Source organism: Canis lupus, chromosome 2, assembly GCF_003254725.2.
Source record: "Canis lupus dingo isolate Sandy chromosome 2, ASM325472v2, whole genome shotgun sequence".
In the NCBI taxonomy this organism is placed as follows: domain Eukaryota; kingdom Metazoa; phylum Chordata; class Mammalia; order Carnivora; family Canidae; genus Canis; species Canis lupus.
The window spans coordinates 10,333,107-10,358,409 of NC_064244.1; the positions used below are offsets into that span (position 1 = coordinate 10,333,107).

Here is a 25,303-nt window from a genome sequence, read left to right on the forward strand (position 1 = left end):
ATTCAACTCTGATTTTAAAAACTGTACCAGCTCTATATCTGTCTGTAGAGAGGAACCCACTTGGAAGGTATGTGCAAGAATCAGCAGGATGGTGTCTGATTGTCTTTCTTCAACTCAAAGGAACATTCATTTAAAACTTTGGATTATTAATTTTTTTTAAGATTTTATTTATTTATTTGAAAGAGAAAGAATGAGAGAGAGAGAGAGAGCATGAGCAGAGTGAGGAGCAAGGGGAGAAGCTGACTCCCTGCTGAGAAGGGAGATCGACGTGGGGCTCCATCCAGGGACCCCAAGATCATGACCTGAGCCAAAGGCAGACATTCAATTGACTGAGCCACCCAGGCATCCCTGGATTATTAGTTCTAACTTCAAGTATGCAGAGTAAAACAGAAGACTCTTTCAAGATAAGAGTGCTATCATTCTCTGCTTTCCTAACTCCTGTTCTCAAAATCTGAACATTCTAGAACCACTTTTAGAAAATATATATGTCTACTTTAACAATCAGTGCCTATCCCAAGATCGTGTGAGTTTTTATCATGCTCTCTCTCAAGGTGTCCTGCCAAAGCCAGTGCTTCCGAATGACCTTAGTGATACTTGAGTACGGTGCAATGTTTCTCGACAAAATAAAATGTACTTTGGAAGATCTTACAGCTTTTCTCTGACCCGGGGTAGATGGTTTATAGCCAGAGAGGGTGGAAAGCCAAACACCTTCAAGAGAAAGGTTTCCTTAGGTCTGGAGACCACTCCCATAATTATGAGGAGAATCAACATTTCGATACAAAATTAATGTTCATAGCCTTTATTTATTTATTTGTAAGATTTTATTCGTTTATTTGACACACACACACACACACACACAGCACAAGCAGGGGGAGGTGCAGAGGGAGAGGGAGAAGCAGATTCCCTGCTAAGCAGGAGCCCGATGTGGGACTCGATCCTGGGATCTTGACCTGAGCTGAAGGCAGGTGAATAAGCAACCGGGCCACCCAGGGGCCCTGTTCATCACCTCCAAATTTGAAATATGCCATATGGCTTTTTTTTTTTTAAGGGGATAATATATAAGTAAGCAATGATCTAATGCTAAAACTCCTGAAAGTTTGGGAGTTTTTTGTTTTTTTTTTAAAGATTTTATTTATTCATGAAAGACACACAGAGAGAGAGAGAGGCAGAGACACAGGTAGAGGGAGAAGCAGGCTCCATGTGGGGAGCCTGATGTGGGACTCGATCCTGGGACCCCAGGATCATGCCCTGGGCTGAAGGCAGCGCTACACCACTGAGCCACCCGGGCAGCCTGGAGTTCTTTCAATAGACAGACAATGGCCTGAAATAAGGAATTTGGTGACTGGAGGTAGGGGGGAGGTCCTGCAAAGGTCTCTAGGAGAGGAAGGATACATTGGGATGAAGAAACCGTCCCATAAGTAGGTTTTTAAGTTCACAGATTAGAACACCTCCAATTAGAAAAAAAAGTTACACTTAAACCTACACACCCAGAGAACAGCAAAGAACCCTTAGGGATGTGAGGTTTCACCTGTCTTATAGGGAAAAGTATTATGAGCTTAATTGGGTGAAATCTTATCTGTGAGATTCGTAATACTTTGGGGAGGGGGAAGGAATGCATATTTTAAGAAAATAGAGATTTGGCTGGGTTAGAAACTTTAGCTTTCGCAGCAATAAGATATTAGTGGCAAAAAATATATTTTTTAAAAGTTCTATCAACCAATGGCAGCAATTAACCCATAGTTTTCGTAGGAGAAGATGACACTTGAAGAGTCAAAATAAAGCAAACAAAATGAAGCAAAATCTGCAGTGAGGATGAATTATTCTCTAAGATTTCAAAAGAGTGGAAGTGACACTTAAACCGAATTGTTAAACTTTGCAAAAGCCCCTCTCAGTGTCGGATATCCCTCAACTTGAAAATGTAAACTTGAAAATAAGATACTGGTCTTAAAGGAAAAAAAAGGAAAGAAAAGAAAAGAAAAGAAAAGAAAAGAAAAGAAAAGAAATAGGAAAGGAAAGGAAAGGAAAGGAAAGGAAAGGAAAGGAAAGGAAAGGAAAGGAAAGGAAAGGAAAGGAAAGAAAAAAAAAGATACTGGTGTAAAACCTGTAGGGGTGAGCAGGGCAGAGGTCAGGGCACCCCAGGCCGGCTCCCTGGTTCCCTGGGGGGCCTCTGGGCAGAACCTCCTTCCCCAGGGGTTCATCTGCACCAGCGACCTGTCAGCTGCCCCTGGGAGTTCCAAGGTCAGACTTTACACACCAAGGTGGGCAGACAGTACAAAGATCAGCAAGAGAGGACAGAGTCCGGGAAATTGATGGTATTTTGAAATGTAAACAGTCAATTCTCTGATAAAACTTGCCGAAATTTTGTTTAAAAAGTAAAGAGAAAGCACACATCTGCGGTCCCTGCAGGCTAGGCTGGGCTTGGGAAGAAAGCCCTGGTAAGTTCCAGAGCGGAGCTGGCAGGCTGTGGCTGCGAGGGGCTTGGTTCTCAGGACGACAGGGGAGCTCATTTATAGCAGTTATTGTTTTTAAATGCCGAAATGAGGCTATTAGAGACAAAGACGGGATGATCAAAATCTAGGAGTACAGATAAGTTTACATATTTGAACGCGCCTGGATCCTGCTAGTTTTTAACTCCTAACAAACACATTTTAGTAGCCGAAGTTCCAGTTTTTATATCCGTCCCAACAAACTTTGTAATTTATACAGTCCTAAGTTTTAAAAAATATAAATTTTATTTATTACTTGTAATCAATACTTTCTCCTCTGCATTCCTGCCCCCACCAGAGACACACCCACATTGTCCATCCATAGAAAGTTTTCTTTTTTTTAACCAAATCCTGATGCAAATTATCACTTTTTAACCTCCCAATTTTCAGTTGGGATTTTAATTTCTATTTTCTTTCTTTTTTTAAAGATTTTATTAATTTGGGGATCCCTGGGCGGCTCAGCGGTTTAGCGCCTGCCTTTGGCCCAGGGCGTGGTCCTGGAGACCCGGGATCGAATCCTGTGTCGGGCTCCCTGCACGGAGCCTGCTTCTCCCTCTGCCTGTCTCTGCCTCTCTCTCTCTCTCTCTCTCTATGTCTATCATGAATAAATAAATAACATCTTAAAAAAAATTTTATTAAGTTATGAGGGACACACAGAGAGAGGCAGAGACATAGGCAGAGGGAGAAGCAGGTTCCCTGCGGGATGCCTGATTCAGGACTCGATCCCAGGACCCTGGGAATCATGCCGTGGGCCAAAGGCAGATGCTCAACCACTGGGTCACCCAGGTGCCTCCCCCCCCCTTTTAGAGATTTTATTTATTTATTTGGGAGAGAGAGAGAAAGAGATTTGAGAGAGAGAGAGAAAGAGAGGAGAGAGGGAGAAGCAGCCCCCGTCCCTGCTGAGCAGGGAGCCCGCCTTGGGGCTCAATCCCAGGACCCCAAGATCAGAACCTGAGCCAAAGGCAGATGCATACCTGACTGAGCCACCCAGGTGGCTACTATTTGCTGAAAAATCTCATTTGTGGCAGAATTGTCACAAATATCATGAACCCTCCTCAATCCCATAGGGTAGCTGTTATTAAGCTCATTTTACCAGTGAGAACTGGGGTTCTGAGCAGCGAAGTACCTAATTTGGGGTCATACAGCCAGAAACTAGCAGGGCCTGGATTCGAATCCTCCCTTGTGTGATGCTCTGAACCTGCATTTTTCCAATAGCAGGATTCTATTAAGCTTCAGGGTTTCAGGTTAATGGAAGGCAGTTGGCACTCAGAACTTGCTGCCCCCCTGGCAATATCTGGGAGAGCTGCTCGCCCCCCTTCAATAAGTAGCCTCTACTCACGCCAGAGCACACCACACAGAGTTACTTGCGAGGACCAGCTCCTTGGCAAATCTATGCCTATAATTTGGAGGTTGTCCCCTGTGACTTTCCCCTGGGGCTCAGGTTTGTTTTGTTTTCTCTCTCTAGCGGTGGCTGGCCAGTCACCTCTCAATTTCGGAGAACTTTCTAGAACTTCATTCCAGGACTTCTCAAGTAAATTTCGTATTTCATCTAATTTGGTGACCGTCCCCTCACTGGTTTTGAGCTTTTTGGGGGGTGGGGGAGTGGAATGCCAGCCTCTCTGGGTGCCATACAAAGTACTCCTCAACTGTGAGTACACCGTGGGGCCGGAAGTGGATTAACTGGGAAGCTAGTGAGGCTTAAGCAGGACCCCACGTGCACGGCTGCTTCCTGGGGGCGCCGTGTTCCTATGGCAGTCGTTTTAGTATAACTAGCGAGAGAAAGATGTTCCAGATGCAGGTGGTTAAGACGGTTGTGTCTTTCCCTGCTGATGTCTTGTCATACTTCGCCTCAGGTTGGAGTGGCCACAGCCATTTCCGGGATCTGGCTCATGGAAGTTGAGGTGGGGGATCCATTTAGCAGGGTTTAGCGAGGCCTAGTTATGTGGTTCAGGGTCACTCTATAGACATGCTGTTACTGGCTGTCCAGTGTGGGAATGGGTTCCAGGAATACCCTCCTGCCCACTGTGGGGGCTTGTCTGGAATTGTGAGATGAAGGTGAAGGGCCAGAGACTGGGCTGTGAGAGGAGTCGGTCCTATGGTGCTGGCATTTCAGGGAGGTACGAGTGGAGGAGAAGTAGAGCCTGCAGCTCATCTGTGAAAAATATTATGGTGAAAGATTAGCCTGTGCATAAACAGATTAGTTCATTGTCCTGGATTTTGTGACATTTGTGGTACTGGGCAATACTTATTTATTTATTTATTTATTTAAGATTTTATTTATTTATTCATGAGAGACCCAGAGAGAGAGGCAGAGACACAGGCAGAGGGAGAAGCAGGCTCCATGCAGGGAGCCCTATGTGGGACTTGATCCCAGGACTCCAGGATCATGGCCTGGGCCGAAGGCAGGTGCTAAACTGCTGAGCTACCTGGGAATTCCCTGTATACATTCTTAATCTGTGCAGATCTAACCAAATTTTATGTGAGGTAGGAGCAGAGAAACTGAAACTTCACTGTAAGTATTTAGTTAGGTCTCATCGTCAAGTTATGGCGATTAGGAGTTTGGCCAAGTGGCAGGTGTCTTCCTGGGCTTGGAGGTATCAGGATAGGATGTGGTGAAGTGGCCCAGGAGTTTGGGGGTGGGGGTGGGGACCAACCTCCCTGCCACTCACGGCTGGGTGAGGGAACTAGATCTGACCAGATGGAATGGCCAGGGGCTAGTGGATTATTCCTTCAGGTTCATCCCTTTCTCCGCCCCCCTCTGTTATTTTTCTCTTTCTTTCTCTCTCTCTCTCTTTCTTTCTTTCTTTCTTTTTCTTTCTTTTTCTTCTTTCTTTCTTTCTTTCTCTCTCTTTCTTTCTTTCTTTCTTTCTTTCTTTCTTTCTTTCTTTCTTTCTTTCTTTCTCTTTCCTTCTTTCTTCTCATTCTTCTTTCAACACAGGATGTTCTCTTCAAAGAATCTAGTGCTAAAGGTCAAACCTAAAAATATCAGCAGTGGTTAATTCTGAGAGATCACATTAGAAGTGAATATCATTTTTTCTCTTCTTTATATATATACTTTTTGATCTTTCTGTAAATAGAATGTGTTAGCAATAGGAAAAAGAAGCATGTGAAGACCCCTTCCACCACCACACCCACGACCTGTGTGTGTATGTGATTTTACTACAGAGCTCATTTTCTTTCCCTTTCTCATTTCCTAAAAATAAATGCATAAAGGCTTACTAGTGTCCTAAGAACTCTCTGGGAACTTCAAAGAAGGCCTTATGTCATACCTTTTAAAACTGTGTGCAAGAAGCAGATTTTTAATTTGAGAACACATAAAATGGGAAGCACTTTCCTTTGACTTCTCCTTTCGTGTGTGAATGTGAGATGTATGTGAAGGGGAAGTCCATGAGCAAATTGCCAATTAATTGTTGAGAACTGAAGAACATGGATGCAGAAATTAGCATCTAATTACCTGCCTATGGTATTGTCATTCAAGACACGAAACTGCTGAGCTTTATAATTGTGGGGAAAATGTATTCCCTTCCAGTGTTGATATTTTTATGAAAGTCCATGAGAGGTGCCTTGGTGGCCGAAAGGACACAGTCTGCCTTTACTTCACCAATGATGATGATGTGCCAGGCTGGTGCCAGCCCGGGCTTGCACTTCCTTTGGGCACAGAACACAAGTGTCAGGCAGGTATAAAATGTATAGAAATTTCAGTAGTTATTATTATTTTAAGATTTTATTTATTTATTTGAGAGAGAAAGAAAAAGAAAATGAGAGAGAGAGAGAGAGAGAGAGCACGAGTGGTGGTGAGGGGCAGAGGGAGAAGCAGACTCCCCACTGAGCAGGGAGCCTGATGTGAGACTCGATCCCAGGACGCCAAGATCATGACCTGAACCGAAGGCAGATGCTTAACCCACTGAACCACCTAGGTGCCCTTGTAGTTATTCTATAGACCAAATTATTTAGAGTAAAAATGGAATAATCTATGTAGAATCTGAGCGGAATTCATATTACAGTTAATAGCTGCCACGGAACTGTTTCTAGGGTTTTCTTTATTTACTCTCTGCTGCTCAGGCTGCCCCAGGCTTTCTTCTGCCCTTGCTTCATGCCTCAGGACATTCTCATTGCAAGGTCCTTAGAGCCCCGGCTAAATGGCTCATTAACACTTCCTGGCTACTTGTTAGTGTCTCCACTGGTTTCCTTAAAGTCTCCAGGGCAGCCCCGGAAGGGCACACAGTAGGCATTCAGACAGAGTTGTTTCCAATACGCAGGGCACAGATGAAGTTCTTTAGGTTGGAGCACAAGGCCTCCCCAGTCCCCCCATCGTCCCCTCCCCACTGCCTTCCCTCAGCCAGCCCCACTTCTCCATCTGTGTCTAATCCCCTCCAAGGCCCCTTCTCTCTGGGTGCCTGATGTATTGAGCCTGGGCCTGGGCACTAGGTTCCTGGCTCTCTGGAAGGAGCCACATCAGTTTGCAACAAAACCAAATACACCTACAAGCTAAAGACAGTTAAACCGTTACGTGGAACTTGACTGCGAAGCCTATCTTTTCCTGCATTCTTTGAGTATTAGCGTGTAAATAGGAGCTGCATAATAAACTATCATTTTCTTTCTTAGTTATTTTATTTTAGTTATTTTATATTATATATATATAATATATTATAGTTATTTTAGTTATTTCTTTCTCAGTTATTTTTTAGTTATTTACTGTTGGAATATACCTGCCAACACAATGTCAGGTTAGTTTCAGGTGTCCAACATAGTGATTTTGCAGTTCTTGGTGCTCGTGACGGTTGCTGTGGTGGCCATCTGTCACCATACAACGCTGTAACCATATTACTGGCGACGCTGTACTTTTCGTCTCTGAGATTCATTTATTTTATAACTGGAAATTTGTACCTCTGAATCCGCTTCACCTGTTTTACCCATCCCCCCCGCCCACCTCCCCTCTGGCAGCCACCAATTTGTTCTCTGTATGTAAGAGACTGTTTGCTTGTTTGTTCATTTGCTTTGTTTTTAAACCAGCATTGTCGATCCAACTCCAGGTGATGGTCAGCAAGGGGGGCTTGGATTATTTTGCGATAAAATGGGCTAACATGGCTAAATTGTCACAGAGTGCCTGGCATGCGGTTGGCACTCCACTAGAAATTCATTTTCTTCCTTTTGTCACGGTGGTCCGGTTACATTTGTAGCCCTGTGACAGTGTGTAGCTCTGCTCCATAAAGAATCACTAAGAACTTAATGAGCTGTCTTTCCTCCAATGCCATGGGCTGTGTCAACACAATGCTAAACATTGTGACAATTTTTGACTGAATTGAGTTAACTGACTGAATGTTTTGAAGTATTGACACAGCAGCTAAAAGAGTGAGAAATGTAGTCAAGCCAGCTATTCGGTATGATGACAAACGGCAACCATTTCAAGAGTAAAACTAGGATAGAAACATGAGAAGCCAGTGGATGGTAAGTAGCCACGGGGCCATCGGGAAGCACTTGCCAAACCATCTGGCTTAGGGGGCAGACAGCGAGGTGGAAGTCTGAGCATGTCCCTAGATCACCAGACCAGCAAAGCAAAGCCAAGCCCAGGAGCCACGTGGTCCTACCCCTTTTACCAAAGCCTCCTTAATTGAGGCCAAAGGAATGGAAGTAGAAAGTGGGAAGTTTTCGCAAATTTTTGAGAAATGATGAGGATGGTTTAATCCTTCTGTCCTTTGCAGTCATTGTCTGCCTTTAATTCCTTCCTCTGATGGCTCTGAGGTTGGGTAGCGTGCTCTCTAGTGCTGGCAGCCCACGAGCAGGCTGGCAGTGGGAAATCTTTGCAAGGAAAGTTGGGGCAACCGTTGTTTAATTGGGAAATACTCATTCTGCAATTTAATTGTCAATGATTTTTTTTAAAGGTTAAAAAAATTTTGTTCTAGGACGCCTGGGTGGCTCAGTGGTTGAGCATCTGCCTTTGGCTCAGGGTGTGATCCTGGGGTCGTGGGATTGATGTGCCTACTAGGGAGCCTACTTCTCCCCCTGCCTGTGTCTCTGCCTCTCTCTGTGTCTCTCATAAATAAATAAATAAAAATGTTAAAAAAAATTTTTTTGTTCTATGGATATATGTAAAGCTATAAGTGGTTACATATGCATATCATAAATAATATATAATAAATAATATATGTTGTATTCTCTCTCTATTATCTTATACGTGTAATATATATGGTAGTATATATAGTACATATACAGTGTTATCTTCCAGATGTGCAGAGATAACACTGTGTATGTACTATATATAGATCATTGTATTATATGTATAATGCGTCATAATATACGTATAATACATAATATACGGGGCAGGGAAAGAGAATTGTGTGATTTTTAACTCTACACATATTTACTAGCATGGCTAATCTTACATAAAAGCAACTGCGCTTGATGGTAGCTCGGCAGGTCATTTCTGAAAGGTTTCTGACCTGAGCCATCAGTGAGAAATTTGGCATTTCCCCAACCACCCCTGGGAAATGAATGAAGAAGCCACAGCTACAGGTCAGTTTCCATCAGCAGAACAACTCTTCGTTTGAGGATCCTTCTCTAGCAAAAAGAGAGTCGGTAATGGCCAACTTAGCTGACACAGCGAACATTGGATACCACAAAATTTTGCTTGAACGAAAGGACTCAGGTTTCTGAAGTTGCCGTAACCGAGTTTGGCATCCCTGTGTGTGTGGAGATCACAGCTAGTTTGCTTTCCTTATGGGGGGAGCAATAAGTCAATAAAGTCAATAAAGTAACTATTATGACTGGTTTTATGACTCCAGGGCTTTCCCTCCTTACATGGCATTGATAAGGATGATCAAATCGCTTTGTTCAGTCATGGACTTGAGACAGTCTATCACTCATTTGCCCTTGTGGCCTTTATTCCTTCTTCTTCTATGGCACACAGCTCATGTCACAGAGAATCTGACTGAGGGTATGGATTGTTTGTTTGTTTGTTTTTTTCTTTTTTTTGCCACAACATTTTACAGTGTTCCCAAAGAACCTAGAGGGCACGCTTGAAACAATAAGTGCAACCCAGCTAAAATGAGCTCCTGCTGGTTGGGATAGCTATAAATGTCAAACTCCAGGATTTTAAAGACTTACACTGGCTCACACATAGCTTGTACATTTAGAAGTATTATTGAGTTGGAAGATAATGACGGTCACATGTTGAGAATAGAATATGACATCTTAACGTATGCTCTTCGTCTCTGTAAGTCTCTGGAGTCCAATTATTGAAACTTAAAAATGCCGCACTTCAGTGCATGAACTACAGAACCAGTGGGAATAATTAATGCCCCCAATTTTAATCTATTTACAGGTCTTACAAAACACCTAGAGTAATAGGGAAAAAACATGCTTGACAAAGATATTTAATTGTACAAATTTCACTTTGAACTTTTGTTTATAAAAATGTACCTATTCCTACATAAAAATGCCTGCCATGTTGTTATCCCCTAATGTTAATTTTATTTTTGTGTCTTGGTATAATGAGAACTGTTGTCAAATCCATTAGAAGTATATGTACTGTGCTGAAGAGTCTGGTTTTATTGGTTAAGATGTTTTCCTTACAAGGAAAACCTTGAGCCCAACTCAAATGATCTTAAACAAGAAGGACATTTATTGGCTCATGTAACTAGAGGAATAGTGGGCTCTAGGGTCACTTAGCCTGGTGGGGCTGGTTTCATTTGGGGAAACTCCACTGGCTGTATCCTCATTTGGGTCTTGATTTAATTCTTGGGCTGCTTCCCTCATCCCACCAAAGAGGTACAGCAGTGCTCCTGGCTGCACATCTATTAATCAAGGGGAGCAAGGAGAGATGTACGATTTGGGCGTCTGTTCCATTGAAAAAAAAGGAAAGAAAAATGGGGGGAGGAAGAAGACGGGGCAGGGAGAGAGAGAGAGAGAAAGGAAGAAACAAAGAATGAGCTACATAGCAACAGATATGGCTTGCAGAGATGGCAGTTTGTTGCATGTCATAAGATGTGTGGGTTGACACAGCCCATCAGGTTGGCACATCAGTGCAGCAACCGCTCTGGACCCATGTTCTTTCTATCTTTCTGCTGCTGGGCCTGTAAGACTCACGTCTACCATTTAGAAAAAAGTCAGGTCTGTTCTCTTGTATCAGGAGCAAGATAAAACATTCTTGAAAGCCGCACCCAACTGACCTCCACTTCTGTGCTACTGGCAAGTGTTGGATCGTACCCAACATCCATTTTTTTGTTTTTACTTACCACCCAAACCTCCGCAGTCTTTAAGAGAGGCAGTGTGGTTATTTAAAAAAAAAAACCAAACAAAAAAAAAAAAACCAAACCAAACTCCCAAAACCCATATCCCAGGTTAGACTTTCCAGATACAGTAAAAACAAAACAAAAAACAGGATGCTCAGCATGGGACATACATACTTACACAAAATTTATTTGTTTATCTGAAATTCAAGGTTAACCGAACGTCCTGTATTTTATCTGGCAACCATACCTCAGCCTTCCTTGGAGGTGGCATGACCATGAAAGAGACAGTCTGCTAGATGGAGCTTCCGGAAAAACCGTTTAAAATGGGGCCAAACTTACCAGACACGATCTTTTGGTCCTTTGCACTCTGCCCTCCCTGCTTCACCCTGCCTGGACTTTGAACAGAATATTCAGAACTGGTTTTAGCGAGAGACTATCCCCTGTAAGGATCGCAGAGAAATGAGGGGGAGAAGCCTGGTTCCTTGAGCATCTCTGAGTTGCCTACCCCCAGATTCTTTATTATATAAAAACAAATGAAGCCTTGGTTCAGTCACTATAGTTCAGTTTTGGCTGCGTGCTGCCAAATGCAATCCTAATTGCCTTGACACAAGCTACCCCTTGAGGAAGAGTGAGGGAGAGGCTGGCTAGTGGTTTATCAAGCTACTTTGTTTTCTTCCTTGTTACACAGCTGGACTACACTTCCCAGCCCCCTGCAGTTAGGTGAGGCTGTATGACTGAGTTCTGGCGAATGGAAAGTGAGTGGAGGTCCTGTACCAAACTTCCAGGCCTGACTCATGCTCCTACCAGTCCCATGTCTGCAGCAGGAACAAGGAGCCCGAGGGAAGAGCGGAGACACTGGATGAAAGCAGCCTGCTCTGTGATGACTCATGCTGACTCTGTCATCGTATTGTAATGTGAACAAGAAATCAACGTTCTTGGGTTAAGCTCCTGTGACATTGGGTTCTTTGGGGTTAGCTATGTCAACGACACCTGGCATAAGAGAGACTGCTTCAGGCCTAGAATTCCAGGCACGAATCTGAGATTCACTTTCATTGGATCACACATCTGCCCATCTCTTAATCAGTGCAACGGAATGTTCCTATTGGCTTAAACAAATCATGGCGCATCCTGGAGGTGGGCCTGGGGTCAGCCTTTCCCTGGGGCCCACAGTCAGTCAGGGTTCTAGCAGGAAACAGAGCGATTTGAGGAAGAGTTTATTTATTTATTTTTTAAAATTTTATTTATTTATTCATGAGACACACACACACACACAGAATGAGAGAGAGAGGCAGAGGGAGAAGCAGGCTCCATGCAGGGAGTCCGATGTGGGACTCGATCCCGGGTCTCCAAGATCACACCCTGAGCTGAAGGTGGCACTAAACCACTGAGCCACCCGGGCTGCCCTGAGGAAGAGTTTAATAAAATGCCTATTTACAAAGATGGAGGGGTGTAGGGAACTCACAAAAAGAGTGCGGTACCCTATAGCTAGGAATGGCAGCACCTTAGCACCCCTAGGCCGGAAGGGTGGGTTGGCGACCGGTTGCCAGAACCTCAGGACAGATGTGCCAGAGATACAGATAGCTAGTGGGGAGCGGGCTGCTCGTCCAGACTCATGACTTTCGGCTCAAGGAAGCAGCCAGCCTGCATGGTAGAGCCAGAGGGAACAGTCACCCTGGTCTTATTTTCCTGCTTTCCGATCTCCTGCAGGGCTCCTCATTGACCAAACCCAACTTGAAGCCAAAGGTCACGAGGGCCCATGGTGTGGTCCATACAAGTCCAGCTCCCAGGAGAAACCAGGGTGGAGAAGGGAAGAAAGTGGATCTGGAGGCGACTGGCCGTGCAGGCTGTGAGTGTGAGGAGGCCACACCCAAGCCAAGTCCGGTTCGGACAGGATGGTGGAAGAGGGTAAGGAACAGGGGGAAGGGATTTGTAGCTTACCTGGTTGGTTTCATCTCAGGCCTTGGGGGCTTAATATATGGTGACAACTAATTTTTTTAGATATAAATCTTTTGGCCATAGGACAAGTACATAGAAGGAACGGCTTTTGAATTTTCACGCACATGATAAATTCCAAGTTCTGGAAGATGTCGAATAACTTATTTATCAAAGCATTAGAGTTGCCAGGACAACAGAATTTAATTTAGTGGTGTTCGATTTACACATTGCTTTAATTCTTCTGCCAGAGTTACTTGTTTAATTCTATCTCCTTTGGTTTGGAAAGTGTTCCTGCTAAGAGCAATTATAATATCAGTAATATCCCCTGCTTTATTAATATTTTTATATAATCCAATGCCTGCTTTATTGGCCGGGACTTTTTGATCTCTTGTAATTGGTTTTATTCCAGGACATCTTGTTGCAGCTGATGCTGAAGACAATCTTAGGTTTGTACTTTTAGTACTGAATGAATTCCCATATTGATTCACAGTTGATGGCTAATTGTGCATAATCTTAGCATTATTTTTGTGCCTGCTGATATTAATCATAGCAGCCCTAGTGATGCATTGTTAACTTAGATGTTAAATTGTCTTGAAGATTCTCATACATCTCCTGTGGAAGCTTTCCTTAACTGCACGTTTATGAAATTTTTAGGGACAGTCATACTTTCCTGCATTATATTATCCCGATGAGTTAGGCAGAGCAGGTGTTGTCATTATATAAAATTTCAGTAAGTGGGATGCCTGGGTGGCTCAGTGGTTGAGCGTCTGCCTTTGTTCCAGGGAGTGATCCTGGGATCTGGAATCGAGTCCCACATCGGGCTCCCTGCAGGGAGCCCGCTTCTCCCTCTGCCTGTGTCTCTGCCTCTCTCTCTCTGCGTCTCTCATGAATAAATAAAATCTTAAAAAAAATTCAGTAATTCTCATTATTGGACAGTCATAAATATATCTAAATATAAGGTGAAAACAAACATTATCTTTGTTCTAAGAGCCAAATATAATTTTGATTATTATATTAGGTATATATCCTTTCAGAACTTTCTCCAAGATTTATATATTATCTCACTGGGTTTCTGACTTGTTTTTTTTTTAACATACATCTTGAATATTTTTTCATATTAAAAAACACACATTAGGGGCATCTGGGTGACTCAGTGGTTGAACTTCCGCCTTCTGCTCAGGTCGTGATCCCAGGGTCCTGAGATTGAGTCCCGCAAGGAAGCCTGCTTCTCCCTCTGCCTGCGTCTCTGCCTCTCTGTGTCTCTCATGAATAAATAAATGAAATCTAAAAAAAAAAGACAATAACACACTTCAGCAATCACTCTCAATAGCTATAAACTATCCTACTACAGGTATAATTTAATATTCCCTTAATTTTGATATATGATTTGTTTCTAACTTTTTGCTTTTAGATATAGGGCCTTGAAAAAATATTATTGTGTATTCATCTTTGTGCTCTGGTCTAATTATTTCCTTTGGACAATAGGAAGTTCTAGAAATAGGACTTCTGGACCACATAGAAACAAAATGTTAAAGCTTTTGATACATACTTAGGGTAGATATTGTACTCATATCTTGCAGGAAGTATCCCTTCAGGGTTATTTAGTAATTTGCCTTATTTCAGTCATGAGTTCATTTTACTTTTGTAACTTTGGATAATAAGATGCAGATGACAACGATAAATTCTTGTTTTTATGTCTAGGTTTAACTTGGAGTATATGGTGAGCATTCTTAGTTGCAAGCGACAGAAAGAGAAGAGACTGATTTTTTAAAAAGATTTTTATTTATTTATTCATGAGAGACACACAGAGAGAGGCAGAGACATAGGCAGAGGGAGAAGCAGGCTCTGTGTGGGGAGCCTGATGTAATCCCGGGACACGGGGAGCACAATCTGAGCCAAAGGCAGACACTCAACCACTGAACCACCCTGGCACCCCCAGAACAGACTGATTTAGGCAGAAAAGTAATTGATGAGAAGGTAGCTCAACGAATCCTTGGCAAGGCAAGATGCAAGGCTGGTGTGACCCTGGTGCGAGGCTAAGCCGCATGAATAAGTGACAGAAAGGATGAAGCAGAGCTGGTCTTCATAAAATACGAAATGCCATAGTTTCATGGCTGTACTGCAGCTGACTTTGCTGGTAGCCCTAGCCCTTTGGCATCCACCTCGGGCTGCACCTGGCAATGCTCTGCCCTCCCCATGTGGGGCGGGCTAGATGTTGCAAAGCATGAATGAGCTCAGGACAAATGAGAATAGAAGGATGTGCTAGTCCGTGTGGACTGTCACAACGGAGTACCGTATAGTGGGTGGCTTAACAGAAATGATTCCCTCACAGTTTTGGGAGCTAAGGGGGTCAAGATCAAGGGTCAATCTGATTCGATTCCTGGTGAGAGCTATCTTCTTGGCTTGAAACTGCTACCTTTCTGCTGTGCTCACATGGCCATTCCTTTGAGTGCGCGTGGAAAGAGAGGGGGCGGGGGGGCTCTCTGGTGTCTCTTCCCCAGACACGAATCTGGGGATCCCTGAGTGGCTCAATGTTTTAACGCCTGCCTTCAGCCCAGGGCGTAATCCTGGGGTCCCGGGATCGAGTCCCAGGTCAGGTTCCCTGCATGGAGCCTGCTTCTCTGCTTCTCTCTCTCTGTGTATCTCTCATGAATAAATAAATAAAATCTTTAAAAAACAAAACAAAAAGACACAACTCCCAAAGAATAAGAGCCTCACTCTTGGAACTTCAGCCTTTTCCAGGGCTCCACCTGGAACTTTAATCACCTTGTTACTCCAAATAGAGCCATCCTGGGGGTTAGGGCTTTAACATTTGAATTTTGTGGGGGACACAGACAGTCGGCCTGTAGACAGGATAAATACTCCAGACTTCTCACCTCTCAGTAGGGATAAGACTGGAACTTGCTCTGTGTCATCTCCTGGAGGTCCCCAGTCAGACTGAACCCCTTGGGCTCACAGGGGTTACCCTGTTCACTGAGGCACCTGCCTGGTTTCTTCTCTTCCCCAATTCCTGACCAGTGCTTCCTGAGATCACGGCCCACATAAACTACTTGTCTTCAAATCCTTATCTCAGGGTCTGCTTCTGGGGGGGCCATCCAACTTGACAGTTTGGACCAAAGGATGTGTTCTTGAAACAATGCCCCTGAAATTGGAGAAGGAGCATGCTGGCTGCACCTTTGCTGCTTCTTGTGTTCTAGCTCAGCCTCTGTGAGAGCCTCTGGGTTACCTGCTAGCACACTGGCTGCAGGGGAGCTGGGAAAAGCGGGGGTCTGACACAGTCAGTGCAGTTTCAGGCCTTCAAACTCAGGGTGGAGGTCCAAACACCTGCAGTCAAAAAGAATAGTAAATGTCCTTTAGGAGGGGCCATCTGTGTATTTTTGCTGGGTTACTCTATTTTCCCATTATGGGAACAGGTTGTATCCAGACCTGTGTAAAAGCCATTGTTAGCAAAGAAAATCCTGAGATTTTTCTCCTTTTATGCCTCCGTATCATTCAGCCCCACTCTTCTCTTTCAATTACAAAGGCAGTAATAAGGCATTTGCTGTAGTTCCACAAAAATAGAAAATTATCTACTGGCCACTCATAGCTAAAAGAGAAATGAAGTGAGAAATTCTTCTCCCCAGATAAACACCCGTGGGGTTTCAGCCACAAGTTGGAGAAGTTTTTTAGGAAAGCAATTTCTCAGTTCTTTTTACACTAACTTATAGAGATGATTGTGGATCCTCTAGGGAAAATACTTAGCTCAGGATTTTTGAAGTTCTGATGTAGGAGCATTTGGCCATCTGGGCCTGGTTGGTGACTGCACAGAGAATGTCTTGAGAGAGACAGATGATTTATTGGCAGCAAGGGAACAGCACGGTGCCGTCTTTCTTCCTTGTCGAGAATCCTTGCTGCAAGAGAACAAGCAGGATATTAATCAATGCAGAGTTTTAAAAGTACCTACAGCAATGAATTGATTCACGATACACCAAGAGTACAGGGACTTTATTTCCAATCTCACCGTGCTAATTTTTAAAGTGAATATGCAAATATGCTTCCAGTAAGTGCATTGCCCAACCTACTAACTCAAATATGTCATTCCTCTTCTGTAGGGAGTTTCCTGTGGCGTGAACAGAAATTCTCCAGAAGCTGGATAAATTGCCCTAGGTGTACATTTGCCAACAATACCATTACTTATTAAAGAAAACATTTTCACTATTTTAATACAGGTGAATCAATTCTATTCTCTACAAGCTTATGCCAATTGCCTTGAGGTGGGTTTTTCTCGAATGCGGTTGAGTTGAGAAGACATCACAGACAATGCAACAGAAATTCTCAGGGTATCCTTTTAACCTTAAAAAAAAAAAAACCCAAAACAATAATCATGATAAAAATCGCTTACATTAAAAAAAATCGCTTACATTTGTATGATACTTTTGTAAGCACTAAAATTAGTTGCCATTTATAAAGTGCTATTCACATTTCATCCTCACAATAAGGAAAAAAAACCCCACCAAAACCACCAAAGTGACTTCGTGAGGTGCAAGGGGCAGGTCTTTGTGACCTTTCCAGACCTTCTTTTACTGCCAACAGCATTGATTACATGGTGTCATAAAAAAAGATGCAGGGATAGATGTAGAAGAATCATGACAGGAAATTGAAGGACTGTGCAGGGTACTGGACCGATGAGACAGAGGAAGAAGTTTGGCACATGAAGCCACAAGCTAACTCTGTATTCTTTCAAATCTACGTGAAAAAAAAAATCTGATGGAGCTCATTCTCTCAAGTTTGACAGCAGTCCTAGAAATTTACATGACATTTCCACTAATAATTTATGAAGCTGAAAGAAACTCTTCTAAACTATCGATAATGAAACACACATTGTGATCAACAATGCTAGAGGAAAGACTAAATTCTCTTTGTATCATCTCTGGGGAAATATGACAAAATCGATGCTATCCAAGAAGATGCAACCAAAACAAAAATTGTGGGGAAAAAGCCTTAGAGAGGCATGGTGGACAGTTAATGAATAAGGTTACGATTACAGTTTCTAGATTTTATGCTGTTTGTGGCATTTGTCACCTTCTGAAATGTGTAATGTTGTAATTTTTCTTTACTGAGTGAAAATACGCTCACATCTACCTGAGTATTTAGGATTTTGTATTCTTTTTTTCTTGAAGAAGTGCTCTAAAATTGTATTCATTTCAGTAGCCACAAAACCTGGGTCTTCCTATCCTTGAGGATAAATGTGCTGGTTATACTGCATGGTAAATTCTTTTTTAAGTAATCTTCATACTTAACGTGGGGCTCAAACTCACAACCCTGAGATCTACAGTTGCGTGTTCCAACGATGGAGCCAACCAGGTGCCCCGGAGTGTGATGCACCCAGGGGAGACTGTCTTCAGATGAGATCTTTAGAATTCAGCCTCTAAAAGTATAAAGATGACACTCTTCATCTGGTCACCATGTCAGAAAACAACTTTCTTTCTTTCTTTCTTTCTTTCTTTCTTTCTTTCTTTCTTTCTTTCTTTCTTTCTTCCTCTTTCTTTCTTTCTCTTTCTTTCTTTTTTTTTTTTTGATTTTATTTATTTATTCACAAGAGACACACACACACAGAGATCGAGAGAGAGAGAGAGAGAGAAGTAAACTCCCTGCGGGGACCCCGATGCAGGACTCGATCCTAGGGCCCCGGGATCACGACCTGAGTGGAAGGCAGATGTGCAACCACTGAGCTACACAGGCACCCAAGAAACAATGTTCTTTTCTTTTTTTGGAGACAGAGCTCAACACAGTTAGGAGAGCAGGACCCTTTTTGAGAAGAAGCAGAGCTGTATTCTTTTATTGTGATTGGGCAGATAGTTGAAGTAATAGCCACTGTGTCTTGGTGACCACTCTTAGCATACGTCCCCTTGGTATGGCAAACAAAATTCTGCAGGAGAGAACTGGCCAGCTGCCAGTGTCCTCCCTGCTTTTGATACCATCTTCATGACCATGAGCTCAGTCACTGAAATCCAGATGACAGTCAGCCGGCCTACGTTGGTCTGGGTGTGCTGGCTGACCACTCACGGCCTCTGTGTTCTGATCCCCAGATGCCTGCGCCCTTCCAGGCATTAACTATTTTGAATCCTATCCTCCAGATATCTCTGGAGTCATGGCCTTTATGAAATCATGCTTTCACACAATCAATTTTGACTCATCTTGTCAATAAATATAGCCGGTTGTTTTCGGTCCGTTTCCTGGGAATCAGATCTGAGACCCTGAGTCTGAGCAGGGAGGTGACTGGGGAGCCCTCGTGGGAGAAGCACCTGTAGAGCAGTGAGGGATGCAGAACCGGGGCTGGGCAGCAGTGGGAATGTTGCGGCCACTTCCACTGGCCTCTGTTCACCTGCATTAACAGCTCTGACCTGTGGGCTCGCCCCAGGGGTGCCCCAGAGCCACTCTTCTGAGAGCTCCCTGTGTGGTCCCTTCCCACCCGCCTGCTCAGCAGCACCCTGTTGTAGCTTGAAATCCGCCTTGGCAGGGGTTTCGATACCCCAGAAAGCTACAAAGTCAGCCTTCCTCCGACCCCTGCCCCCGCAGTTGTTAAAAAATGTACCCAACACACCATGGTGGTGGGAGAGAATCGAAGATTCTAATGCAAGATTCTAATTAGTAAGGGCGCTGGGAGTTTTCAAAGGATCTGTGGAAGGACTTCTTAGTATTTATAAAACCTTTCAAGAGTTCAAAGAAGCTTACAGGTTTTTAAAATTTTAATTATTAATTCAGGCTGATCTCTGTTAGGTGCTTGGGGACAAGTTTAATGGGCAGAAAACATTCAACAGAGAGCAGTAAAGTGTCTGAAAGAGAATGGTTGGTCTGGATGACCAAATAGCTGGATGGATTTGTGGGGAACAACAGGGGAGGGTCGGTCATGCAGCAGGCTCTGGATGATGTGGGGACGGAGGGAGAGCTCAACTGCTCTGCACAGAGCAAGTAGTAGCGCGGGGGCTGGCAGCTGGAGTGGAGTGGATGGGAGGCCTGGGGAGCCGCCTGCCAGTGGGCAGGGCTCTACACAGAGGCATGCAGAGGGCATTCTGGAGTTCGAATGGCCAGGAGACTTTAGAACAGATTCCTGGTCTTCAAACTGGAACTTGTAGCTGAGCTCTGCTCTGTATAACTCACCTCTGTCGCTCTAAACCTGTACTCTGCGTTTGCTACCAGCCCCTTGGTGATGGTGGTCCTGTAGGGAGGGCGGGGGTCATCAGTGCATTTGGTGGGTGGGGTTGCACAGGAAGGGTCCGCAGGAACAGAGGCAAGACTGGGAGAGCAGGGAAGGGAATTCAGAGGAAGTGAGAACTTGAAGACTGCAGTGGACTGAGTGTGTTCACCTCCCAAATTCATTTCTTGAGGCCTGCTCCCCCAGTGTGGTGGTATATGGAGGTGGGCCTTTTGAAAGTGATTGGGTCATGAGGGTGGAGCCCTCATGAATGGGGTCAGTGTCCTTGTAAAAGAGACCCCAGAGGGCTCCCTTACCCCTCCAGCAAGTAAGGACACGGTGAAAGGTGGCTGTCCATGAAACCGCAAGTGGGCTCTCCCCAGACCAGAATCTGCGCGTGCCTTGATCTTGGACTTCCCAACCTCTAGAACTAGGAGATATAGACGTTTGTTGTTTATCACACTCAATCTCTGGTATTTTTGTTGTAGCAGCCTGAACGGATTTAGGGACCCAGGAGCCTGGGGGAAGTGCAAGTTTCTCTCACTTCTACTTCGCCTCCAAATCAATCCCAAAGATAGGAGAGAGGTCTCTGAACTTTCCCCCTGTTAAAGAATGAGATCTAAGTTAGTTTTATCAAGAGCTCAGAAAATGAGGGGACCCCAGCATGCTGAAGGACTTGGGGACATCCAGGCAGTAGACAGCTGCGCAACACAGAGGAGGCTGGTGAAGAGTGTCTCAGCCAGATGTCACACTCTACGGTGGAACAAGGTTATTATTCCTTGTTCTCTCTTACCTTGCTCCTTCTCCATTGGAGTCGATACATAAAAACGTGGGTCAATATTGAATGGCTGCTTTCAAAACTTAGGAATTAAATTCATCTTTATACCCCCATTCTCTCAGAAGAAAAGCTTTTAGGCATATTGTAGAACAGCAGTTCTCAATGCTGGCTGCCCATCAAAATTACCTGTGGAGCTTTTAAATATACAAATGCTAGCTGCGGATTCAGAATTTCTGGCACCAGGGCCTTGGGCATCTGTATGTTTAAACAACCTCACAGGGATTCTGATGCAAAGCCAGGGCCGGGTGCCATGGCTGTAGGAAACCATTTGATAAAATTCACCAGAAGAGAAATAACCATTTTTCGCAAGTTGAAGATCAAAATTAAATATGTCATTATTTTTAGAGGAATCTATGCCAATGTATCCTCGTCATGCTTTTAGTTTGTAAGTATGAGATCCATCCTAACTGCTAACTAGCAATGTGAGAAAATGAAATAACATCCTAGCAAATTGCACTTCATGGAAAATGCTGCTGTGCATTTCCTTAGCGGCAAAGCTCACGTTTAAAGAAAAGATAGGACTATAAGGAAAAAATTTAGAACAAGATCTGGAGTTTTTTACGCTCAATAATGTTACTCCTGGAACGCTCAATTGTGGGACTGGGTCAAAGTGACATCAGTGAGTGGTGTAGGAGAAAAAAATCGTTCTCAAATCAGTTGTTAAAAAGAGGCCTGGTACAGGAGAGAAGCCAGGCGGTGTCCTTGAAGCCAGTGGAGTAGAGAGATCCAAAAATAAAGAGCTATCGCCAGCATTAATAGTGCTAAAGCCAAGGAAACAATCAAAAAGCTCTTTGCAGGGTTTTATGTAGGTAGAACTTCATCTGATGGCTTTAATTTTGGCTGTGTATGGATACTGCCCTTAGGAAATCAATTTAAAAAAGGTTTTTGCAGAATCGTTATAATTGATACCATACACCACCAATATTTCCCATTTGACTATAGCATATTTTGGTAATGTTGATTTACTTAGAGCTAATAGACTAATAACATGTATATTGCAAACTCTAGGGGTGTGGGAGGGAGGTATGTTACATGATATAAAAACAGCGAAGATGAATTTGTTTTTCAACTCTTGAACTACAGTTCTGCAATTAAATGGCTGACATGCAGTGTTTAGCTAGTTACTGAAAGCACCTGTCTCATGTATGAGGTGGCCTGGCAGGTTCACAGAGGGAATGTAATCGGAGGGAATAAAAGTCCTTTCTGGTGACAGCTGACTTAATTACTAGACTATATTGTATATTTGGATATGTTGTGATTTTTATGCCCAGTAGCGCCCTGACAACTTGGAGATTTATGTTTTTAGAAAACCCCTTAAGTAGAGTTAATTTTATGGCTGTCACTCAAGTCAAGCCAGGTGTACTTCCTCATTTGTTATCGTCTGCTTTTCTTCCTTGTGGTTTAATCTTGCTGAGTGATGTCTCTTCCCAAAATTTGAAGATCTTCCTTTTACGAAGATGGCTGTATGTGCCTCACACTCCAGGGTGGCTGGAGTGATCTGACAATAATCCAGATAGGAGATCAGAGGGTGAGCCAGATGTTGGAGATTTCTAATTTTATCAGTTAGTAATTTGTGATTTTCTACACGGCGCTTGGAAATGCCAGCCAGTTTAGATGACTCCCTTTCCTTCCTTCCTTATGCTCCGCTAGTCCCACTATCCATGTGGCTGGAGACCACTTGTGGAGCCCATCCCCACCATGTGCCTTAGCCAGAGCCACCCCATTCTTTTTCTTGGACTGCGTCAGTAGCTTTCTACCTGATTTTCCTCAAGCGAATCTTGCAGATCTGAGCATGACGCCCTGTAACAGTTACGATTCCTTTGGTAGCCAATGACTGAAAACTCAAACCAAAGTAACTGGTGCAAAAAAGGAATTTATTGGCTCATATAACTGAATCGTGCCGGGGTAGACCTCTGGAGGGACTTGCTGTGGCCTCAAAAGACGGGCACAGCACTTGCTTTCTTCTCCATTCTTGACTCCTTTCCCAGGGCTGTTAGGTCATAGAACGGCTCTATGAGACTTGGAAAAAGGCGCCCTTCCCTTAAGTAAGCAACATTTTAGTTAGTATACTTTATTTCTCTAACAAGAACAGTGATTGCAAAATTAGTTTTGTAAAGTTACACGAATTAAATGATTGCTTACAAAATAATAAAAATTCATAATCACTTGCAAATCGGTAAATGGAATGGAAATTTGTGTGATTTGATAATTTGTTGTAAAATAGTGACACGTCCTGCTTTTGGTATCAGTGCTAACTTGCTTCAATAACTTATTTTCTCTAAAAATAGGTTGCTGGCTTGGATAGTATTTCATGTAACTTTGAATAATTGAAATATTTAAAAATATATTTTCATCTTGAGAAGCTACAATCTTCAATGGGGAGAAATAGAATAGCATATCATTTTATCTTTGAATCTGTAACATTTACAAGAAACATGCATGCTAGAAGCTGCTAAATTTTAGCAGCAGTTAATTTTCGTACTAAAGAAATCTCTAGGACAACAAATAAACAGTGCTACAGTGTAAGTGCCAGCCCATGCGGAGTTCCTTACAGAATCGTATAGAGATTTAAGAGCATAATGCTGGGGGAATGTATAATATTGTGCTTGAAGAAGCCTTTGATCAACATTAGCTATAATTATTATCAACTATTACCCAGACTTAGGTCATGGAATCCACATCTCTTCTCCTTTTGTCATTCTGGTTCTCAAGGGTTGCTCTAGAATTTCTACAGAGAAGGGCTTTGGAAAGCAATCTAGTTGGAAAAAGTTGTTCTGTGGACTTGGTTTAGAACAGGATTTGCACAGCGATCTCATCCCTTCTTCAAACTTGGATTTTATGTTGGGGGCTTAGGGGGTGCGCAGGGGGCTTATGGTGGGGATGGGTACTGAAGCTTGTCCCATGCACCCTGGACACACCCTTGCTGGTCTGTTCAACATCTCCGGTTTTTGGCACTGGCTCTCTGAATTCTTTGCAGTCATCAACAGTCAGCTTTCTGTCCACTTCTGGCCACTGGCTGCATTTGTTCAGATCTTGGACTTCCTTGAATTCCTAGGCTTCTGCAGGTTCCAAGTCTCCAGGTGCTGACCTATTATATCTGTCATATTTTGGGCCTGGTTCCTCTTTCCCAGTTCACCCTTCTACTCCTGTCTTGGTGACTGGCTCGCCACCACTTGAGATCATGGGCACCTCCTCAGTGCATTTGGACATGCTCTTCCCTCTGTCTGGAACACCCCATCCCCTCCCGACTGCCTAGCAAACTTCTTGTCCTTGAATCGCTCAGCTCTGAGTCAGTCTTGGCCATCTTCCACCGCTGGAGTAAGGTGTGCCTCTAGGGGGCTCTAATGGCATGCCATTGGGATTGAAGATGTTTGTACATTGTATCTTTTATTGTTTTTGGACTGTGAGCACCTGGAGGTCAGGAATTTTGTCCCATAACTTTTTATTCCTGTGCTTATCACTATGACTGATGTTTAAAAAAATACACATTTACTGAATGGAGGACTTATCGAAGTGCCTAGAAACGTCTTTGCATAGAAGAATCCACCTATTCAGCCTATTCAGATGTAGTTTTGTTAAGAACACAGAAATGATGAGTCACTCACAAGATACCCTCTACTGCATAAGTCATTAAAGAAAAAATCCAAAAAAAAAAAAAAAAAAAAAGGAAAAGAAAAGAAAAGAAAAAATCCTGGAGACCCTTTTGAGAAGAGTAATCAATAGGCTTCTACCACAGAATACTCCTGTGAAACCTGTAAAAGAGAAATTCTAAAGACTTGGCTGTACAGACCTTTTACAGTGTTCCTTTTAAGGCCTCCTGTGCAATTTCCAGTTTTACCAGTTGGAGAAGCTTTCTATCATCAAATGTTTTGTGGGAAAGCATGTCAGTCCTATGAAGGGAGGGGCTGAGAAAATGATCTTGAAGTTGATGGGATTTGTTTTTTGATAAGAATGACTCACTGTATAGAATGCCTTCAGCTAAAAATAATAATATTTTAAAAATGTACCTATTGTCAAAGGCTTTGGGCATATGGCCAAATGATTACATAATGGGATTCCAGAAGCCAGTAGCAGATGCCAGGTTCATACTTTTCTCATCAAACAGGCCTCTCTGACATATGCAAAATAACAACAACAAAAGTTCTGATCAAAAAGCTCAGGTGTTGTCCTGGCAATAGAACAGGACAGTCCACAATAAGAGCTTCCATTGTTGGGGACAGTGTGGGGTCTGACTTCCTAACCTAGTATCCAGTTGCAATACAGAAGTTTCAGCTCTTTCCAATATTGAACAGTGGGTAAAACTCCAAAGTCAGGTGGCCTGGGTTGAAGTCCAAGTTCTTACACAAGTTACTTACTGTCTACATGCCTCATTTTTCTCATCAATGAAATGCATTTAATCACAATATAACTAGTGTTCCTGTGAGGAGTCCATTAGCCCACATATGCGAAGTGCCTGGCATCTGAGATGTGTTAGCTGATGTTAGGCCAGATTTAGGAATGAATGCTGAGGTTGGGGTGGGGCTGTAGGAAATTGGCAAGCTGAGTAAGAACCCTTGTGGATGCATTGAACTAAACACTGAATATCTTTAGAACTGCATCTCTCTAGTGGTGCCTGGGTGGCTTACTTGGTTAAGTGACC

General features: G+C 43.3%; 1 long non-coding RNA gene across 1 annotated transcript in view; it reads left to right on the top strand.

Annotated features, from left to right (window-relative positions):
* Nucleotides 1-16,847, top strand: part of LOC112670344 (uncharacterized) — a 24,889-nt gene extending 8,042 nt beyond the window's left edge. Inside the window, exons 2-3 of the long non-coding RNA XR_003142894.3 lie at nt 12,425-12,622; nt 16,744-16,847. This is a non-coding gene — a long non-coding RNA (uncharacterized LOC112670344). The remainder of the gene's footprint in view (nt 1-12,424; nt 12,623-16,743) is intronic.
* Nucleotides 16,848-25,303: the final 8,456 nt, after the last annotated feature.